This window comes from Staurois parvus, unplaced genomic scaffold (genome assembly GCF_062004578.1).
Source record: "Staurois parvus isolate SC_StPar_1 unplaced genomic scaffold, SC_StPar_1.0 ptg000335l, whole genome shotgun sequence".
NCBI lineage: Eukaryota > Metazoa > Chordata > Amphibia > Anura > Ranidae > Staurois > Staurois parvus.
The window spans coordinates 684,122-692,153 of record NW_028318131.1 but is presented as its reverse complement, the minus strand read 5'-3'; the positions used below and the strand labels follow the sequence as shown (position 1 = coordinate 692,153).

At 45.9% G+C, this 8,032-nt stretch overlaps 2 non-coding genes across 2 annotated transcripts; one reads left to right on the top strand and one right to left on the bottom strand.

Annotated features, from left to right (window-relative positions):
- Window positions 1-5,328: 5,328 nt before the first annotated feature.
- On the bottom strand, window positions 5,329-5,402 carry TRNAN-GUU (transfer RNA asparagine (anticodon GUU)). Its single transcript has one exon. It is a non-coding gene; the product is annotated as a tRNA-Asn (tRNA).
- A 379-nt stretch (window positions 5,403-5,781) lies between these two features.
- TRNAF-GAA (transfer RNA phenylalanine (anticodon GAA)) lies at window positions 5,782-5,854 on the top strand. The gene has a single exon. It is a non-coding gene; the product is annotated as a tRNA-Phe (tRNA).
- Window positions 5,855-8,032: the final 2,178 nt, after the last annotated feature.

The window sequence follows — 8,032 nt, the reverse complement described above, 5'->3', positions numbered from 1 at the left end:
GTCTCCAGTCTCAAACCTTCTTCTGTTGAATGTCTCCAGTCTCAAACCTTCTTCTGTTGAATGTCTCCAGTCTCAAACCTTCTTCTGTGGAATGTCTATAGTCTCAAACCTTCTTCTGTAGAATGTCTATAGTCTCAAACCTTCTTCTGTGGAATGTCTATAGTCTCAAACCTTCTTCTGTAGAATGTCTATAGTCTCAAACCTTCTTCTGTAGAATGTCTTCAGTCTCTAACCATTCCCTGTAGAATGTCTTCAGTCTCAAACCCTCTTCTGTAGAATGTCTTCAGTCTCTGACCATTCCATGTAGAATGTCCCCAGTCTTTTAACCTTCTACTGTAGAATATCAATTTTTGTCTATTTCCTGTAGAATGTCCTCGGTCTCTTTCCTTCACCTATAGAATATCCTTAGTCTCGGACCATCTATTGTAGCATGTCCCCAGTCTCAGACCTTCTTCTGTAGAATGCCATCAGTCTCTTCTGTCAAATGTTTTAGTCTCTTTCTCCTGTAGAATTTCCTCAGTCTCTTACCATCTCCTGCAGAATTTCCTCAGTCTCTGACCATCTCCTGTAGAATGTTCACAGCTTCTGACCTTCATCTGTAAATGTCCCCAGGCTCCGATCTTCTCCTTTAGAATGTCCTGACCTGCTCATGTGAAATATTCACAATTTCTATCCTTCTCCTGTATAACGTCTCCAGCCTCTGTCCTCCTGTAGAATATCCTTAGTCTTGGACCATCTTTTGCAGTATGTTCCCAGTCTCAAACCTTCTTCTGTAGAATGTCTTCAGTCTCTGACCATTCCATGTAGAATGTTCCCAATCTTTAACTTTCTACTGTAGAATGTTTTCAGCTTTTGTCTATTGCCTGTAGAATATCCTCAGTCTGACCTATTCCTGTAGCATGTTCCCAGTCTCTGACCTTCTGCTCCAAAATGTCCTCAGTCGCTGACCTTCTCCTGTATAATATCGCTAGACTCTTTCCTTCACCTGTAGAATGTCGTTAGTCTCTGACCATCTATTATAACATGTCCCCAGTCTCAGATCTTCTTCTATAATATGTCATCAGTCTCTGACTATTTCATGTAGAATGTCCCTAGTCTTGGACCTTCTTCTGTCCATTGTTTTCAGTCTCTATCGTCTGTATAGATTCCTTAATCTCTGACCATCTCCTGTAGCATGTTCCCAGTTTCCTTCCCAGTGGCCTTCATCTATGAAATGTCCCCAGTCTCTGACCATTCTATGTAGAATGTCTCCAATCTCTGACCATCTCATGTAGAATGCTCTCATGTAGAATGCTCTTTCTTCTCTAGAATGTCCTCAGTTCCTGAGCTTATCCTGTAGCTCCAGTCTGGCCATTATAAGTGTCAATGGTCTCTGACAATTCTATGTACAATCTAAGGTTCCTAACTCACATTCATACATACACATACTAGGGACAATTTAGACAGGAGCCAGTTAACCTACCAGCGTGTCTTTGGAGTGTGGGAGGAAACTGGAGGACCCGGAGGAAACCCACGCAGGCACAGGGAGAACATGCAAACTCCAGGCAGGTGGTGCCATGGTTTGGATTCAAACCAACGACCCGAGTACTGCCAGGTGGAAGTTCACAGTATTGTGTGCCGGGAATGTGTGTGCAATTGCGCCAGTTCCCCAGACGTGAGAGAAATGTGCTGCTGTTTAGTAGATGCGCAGGGGTGCCATTAATTCTTAGAGTCACCCCCATGCATTGGCAAAGAGCCCACATTTTCATGCATGTGATACCACGTAGTGCCACAGCATCATGCGATTCCGTGTGATTTTCCAAAAAGGTCTGGAATTTTTCTCACGTTTCTGCCCTACCTACATAACACCGCCTGCACAAGTGTGAACTGGGCCTAAAGCCGCCCATACACGGGTCAAGTTCTGACAGAATTTTCTTTCGAAAATCTTTTCTAAAAAACAACCGATTTTTGTGCAACCATTGAATTTGAGTGATTGGGCATGTTGGAAATTTTTTCAAAAACAAATGAATTTCGAATCAATGATGGGAGAATCGTGCGGGACATGTAAACAAAAAAGAAATGAGCTTGAGCTGTGACCTGGAATGAAAAAAAAAAGACTTGAAGGCTTTGTTTACTTGAATTTTGAAATCAACAGTGGCACCATTGGATTACAAAACGCACAAAATTTCCCATTTTCTAAAGAAAATTTGTTTGGAATTCGACCTATGTATGGCCTGCATTACTGAGGCTGGGCTCACATATATGCGGTGCGGTATATCGCATGTGATTCGCACAGGAACCGCACTGCATTCCTGTGCAAATCACATGCGATTTGTGTGCGGTGCGATCGGAGCCGTACATTTTGTATGACTCTAATCGCACCGCACCAAAAAGGTGCATGACCCTTTTTTTGGTCCGCACTAGAATTAGATCGCATGGGTATTCACACCTATGCCCTCCAATTCTGCACATCGCACCGCATTTTGCAGACCGCTGTTGGGGTGTTAACATACACACCCGCAGCGGTTCACTTGAACGGTGTGCGATTCTGATGCGGTGCGGAATTCGCACTGAAAACGCTGCAACTTCCGCACCACATCAGTGTGAACCCGGGCTCAGGGTTCTTACCGTGGTGCAGACCTGGGGCTGCAGGAAGTGTCTCTGTAGTGCACCTGTGATGCAACGATCGATGATGCAATCCTTTTCAGATTTATATGCAAAAAAATGTATAAATGCACTTTAAAAAAATGAGTGTATTTATTACTTTTTTTTAAAGTTGCTTTTAAGTATGCTTTGAAAGAAGCCATTGAATATTCAATAATTCCATTGGCTGTCTCATGAATGGTAATTAGGCAAAACACTTGGAATCTACACTAATGCAGACCACAGATGGGGAGAAAACCGGACGATTTTTCTTTTAAAAAAAATGGTCCGAAAAAGGGAAAATATCCAGTGAGAGTCAGTTGTGTGGACGAAAATGCCTTGTTGATGTCAGAGGTCAGAGGAGAATGGGCAGACTGGTTCGAGATGATACCATCTCTGAACGCACAACATGTCCAACCTTGAAGCAGATGGGCTACAGCAGCAGAAGACTATACCAGGTGCCACTCCTCTGTCAGCTAAGAACAGGAGACAGAGGCTTCAATTCGCACAGGTTCACGAAAACTGGACAACAGAAGATTGGAAAAACGATGCCTGATCTGATGAGTCTTGATTTTCCTAGAGATGGTTGTGCGTAAAAATCCCAGTAGATCAGTAGTTTTTTAAATACTCAGACCAGCCCGTCTGGCACCAACAACCATGCCACGTTCAAAGTCACTTAAATTCCCTTTCTTCCCCATTCTGATGCTCGGTTTGAACTTCAGCAAGTCGTTTTCACCACGTCTACATGCCTAAATGCATTGAACTGCTGCCATGTGATTTGCTGATTATCAATTTGTGTTACCAAGCAATTGAACAGGTGTACCTAATAAAGTGGCCAGTGAGTGTATATCACATTGAGCCCATAGAGAGTAGACGTCTTGAAAACCTGTTGCTTCCCCACCAATGGAATCCAGGCAATGATATCCAGCTCTGATAAACCTCATCCATATTCCTAGAAATAAAGGAAAAAGCCTTTAACCCTCAGTCTATGTGTGTAACCACAGCGCCACCGAGTGGCTGAATTGATACATTGCACTTCTAGGTGGCGTCCCAAAGGGCTTGAAGTTTTAAAGGGTTGCATTGATGCTGTTTTTTTTCTATCGGCGAGTACTGATACTTGTGTCTAAGGCTAGGTTTACATATATGCGGGTGGTGCCGCTGTGGATCCGCACAAAAAAGCCGCACCATCCACACAGAAGAATGCGGACCCGCTGGCAGGTGCCATTAATTCTAATGGCAGGACGCACACACTGGAAATCGCAACCATACTGGGAACCGAGGTTCCCATGCAGGCTGCGTTTTCAGAAGAAGTGCAGGGACCTCTTCGCTGCGTGTCCTGGGGCACAGGAGTCCATTCAAATGAATGGGCTCTCATGCACACTCAAAACGTGGCCCGCACGAACGCGGACAGGGGCATACTGACAACTCATGGGGCCCCCGGGCAATAGGGGGATCATGGGGCCCCTGTGTCCTTGCCCTAACTCAAAAAAGCCTATGAAAAAGGTACCAGGGGCATCTCATGGGGCCCCCTACTGACCCCGGGCCCTCGGGCAGTGCCCAAGTTTCCAAATGGTCAGTCCGCCCCTGAACGCGGATATGTGAACCGGGGGTAAGTACTCATTGATACCGATTGTAAACAAAACAGTTCTCTCCCCTGTCAGCTCCTGCACACTGCTTTGCATGGCTGTGCAAAGCAGTGTGCTTACAGCAGGGACCATTTGGAAACTCGGGTGCTGCCCGAGGGCCCGGGGTCAGTAGGGGGCCCCATGAGATGTCCTTGGTACCTTTCATTGGCTTTTTCATAGGCTTTTTTGGGTGTGGGCGAGGACACAGGGGCCCCATGATCCCTTATTGCCCAGGGGCCCCATGAGTTGTCAGTCCGCCCCTGGCTTACAGTGAAGCACAAACACAGCCCAGTATGCAAAACAGCACACAGTTAACCATTTGATTGCCCCTCCTGTTAACCCCTTCCTGCCCAGTGCCATTAATACACATGTCAGTGCTTTTTATTAGCACTGATCACTGTATTGGTGTCGCCGGGGATGTCAGTGACACCAAGTCAGTTCCCCAGAGTATCAGAATGCCCGTCGCAGTCCCGCTATAAGTCGCTGATCGCCGCCATTACTAGTAAAAATAAAAAACAAAAAATCCCAGTATCTATACCGCCATTTGTAAACGCTATAAGTGTCATGGAAACCAATTAATTTACACGCTGTGAATGATAGAGCTCCAGCAATCAATCTAGCACCTCACCACCGCTAACCTGTAAAAGTTTTTAAAGCGTCGCCTACGGAGATTTATAAGCATCGCAGTTTGTCACCATTCCACGAAAACGCGCAATTTTAAAGAGTGACATGTTAGGTATCTATTTACTCTGCGTAACATCATGCTTTTGTGCTTTTTAGCTTTTTTTGACCAAAAAAAATTTTGGGGGGGGTAAAAAAAGTCCAACAACTCTGGTTTGCGGCGTTTTACCACGTTTTGCCGCATTTTTCAGCATTAGAGCGTTTTTACAGCTAAAAAACTCCTCTAGAAGCCCTCTGGTCCTGGGTTTGATTCCAGTCTCCGTGTGCATGGACACATAGGATAACATGCCGGGGGGTTTACTAGCTGTTGAAAAAAAACCGTGAAAAGCCAAAAACAGCCGCTGTATAAAACGTCAAGTGTGCCAGAAAAGGCTTTGTCTTCCGTTAGCAAAAGCTGCCCCGTCCCTGGGTGGGCTCGAACCACCAACCTTTCGGTTAACAGCCGAACGCGCTAACCGATTGCGCCACAGAGACTTGTAGTAGAAAGGACGCAGAGCTCGGCTTGTGACCGTTGGCCGGGGGTTCTCTGTGTTGTGATTGGCTCCTGACTGCAGGTGACGATGGCTCTGTATCACATTGTAACACTTTGTTACTATTTATAGAATGAAGTCTGGATACGTGATCGGCAACATTGTCAGCAGCGGAGAACAGCACAGGCACACAGGCAGGGGGAGGAGCGCTGCTACATGGAAGGAAGAGGACTAGAAAACGGGGGAGGAATTTATGAAAAAAGATTTTTTATTATCCTCTTCACTTCATCCGCTGCTAAGCAATTCGGAGCTTTGTATATTTCACAGTAAATATTCTCATTATATAAGAGTAGGAAGAAGCTGGTCACCATTGACAATCAGCAGCCGAAATAGCTCAGTTGGGAGAGCGTTAGACTGAAGATCTAAAGGTCCCTGGTTCGATCCCGGGTTTCGGCAGATCTTTTTTTTTTTTTCCATGCTTCAGTCTTTCTAATTTCTTTTTCATTTTAATTAAATTTGACGTTTCCTTTTGATCAAAATACTTTTTACATTTTTTTTATTTAAAACATTAATGAATTATATGTGTACAGTAGGCATTTAGACTTGAGCCCTCCTCATATCACATTCACACACCCTCTTCCCGCTTCCATAAAAGCCCCCGAGGACGTCCCATCAAACACAATGCATATGGTGGAGTCTAGCACACTGAAGTCACACGTTCCTTTTTTCTGTTTTATTTAGATTTGACATTTCCTTTTAATTACAATTCTTTTTATTTTTTTTTTATTTAATATAACACAATGCATATGGTGGAGCATGGGTGGACTGACAAGTCATGGGGCCCCCGGGCAATAGGGGATCATGGGGCCCCTGTGTCCTTGCCCATTTGAATGGACCCCCGTGCCCTGGGACACGCAGCAAAGAAGTCCCTGCACTTCTGAAAACGCAGCCCGCACGGGAACCTCGGTTCCCAGTACAGTTGCGATTTCCAGTGTGGGCGGCGTGCCATTAGAATTAATGGCACCTGCCCGTGGGTCCGCTTTCTTCTGTGTGGGTGGTGCGGCTTTTTTGTGCGGATCCGCAGCGGCACCACCCGCATATATGTAAACCTAGCCTTAGACACAAGTATCAGTACTCGCCGATAGAAAAAAAAACAGCATCAGTCCAACCCTTTAAAACTTTAAGCCCTTTGGGACGCCACCAGGGGCGGACTGACTAGTCATGGGGCCCCTGGGCAATAGGGGATCATGGGGCCCCTGTGTCCTTGCCCAAACTCAAAAAAGCCTATGAAAAAGGTACCAGGGGCATCTCATGGGGCCCCCTACTGACCCCGGGCCCTTGGGCAGTGCCCGAGTTTCCAAATGGTCAGTCCGCCCCTGTGGTGGAGTTTAGCACACTGAAGTCGCACATTTTTTCAGCTCCACCCCACGCATTTTGGTCCAATGGGACAGTGACAGTGCGAGTAACACTGATTTGGTAAGGCAAGGTTCACACTAGTCCGCACACTGCAGGCTGGTTGCAGGAACCACGCATTTTGGTCAGGTGGGACAGTGAAAGGGCTAGCAGAACTGACTTGGTAACTTCATTACAAAGTATGACATAGACCTGGGTCCGCCTCATATCACATTCACACACCCTCATCCTGCTTCCATAAAAGCCCCCGAGGACGTCCCATCGAACACAATGGTGGAGTCTAGCACACTGAAGTCACGCATATTTTTTTCTTTTTTCGTTTTATTTAGATTTGACATTTCCTTTTAATTACAATTCTTTTATTTTGTTTTATTTTATTAAAATGTAAAGTATTAATAAATTATATATGTACATTAAGCTTTTTTAAATTGCTTATTCACAAGGGAGCTCAGCTTTATGCAGAGCTCAGGTGACCTATTTTTTCCACTGTTGAGCTGCGTACAGGCAGCCTATAGAAAGTGAACGGACATGCATCGGCTATGCAAATTGTGCCAACAGCGCGTGATGACAGTGCGCTAAGCTCCACCCCACGCGTTTTGGTCAGATGGGACAGTGAAAGGGCTAGCAACACTGACTTGGTAACTCCATTATAAAGTATGATATAGACCTGGGCCCTCCTTATGTCACATTCACATACTCTCATCCTGCTTCCAAAAAAGCCCCCGAGGACGTCCCATCAAACAAAAGGCATATGGTGGAGTCTAGCACACTGAAGTCACACATTTTTTCAGCTCCATCCTATGCGTTTTGGTCCAGTGGGACAGTGACCGTGTGAGTAACACTGATTTGGTAAGGCAAGGTTCACACTAGTCCGCACACTGCAGGCTGGTTGCGGGAATCAATGCAATTCCAGCAGCCGAAACCACCTGCAGCCGCATCGTGCCCCCACACAACTCATCCTGCAGCACGATCACGGGCACGATCGCGGGTGTGGGATACGCACAGAAACCTCATGGTCAAAAAGATCATACAGTTTCCGTGCGGATGCGTTTCAATAAAGGTGGGTGCACCTTTTCCTTGCAAGAAACGCGGGCACAGAAGCCCATTCAAATGAATGGGCTGCTGTGCCCACGTAAATGTGGGCCGCACAGCGTGCACTAGTATGAACTGCACCTCACTCCATTATATGCATCAGCTGTGCAGACTACGCCGACAGCATGT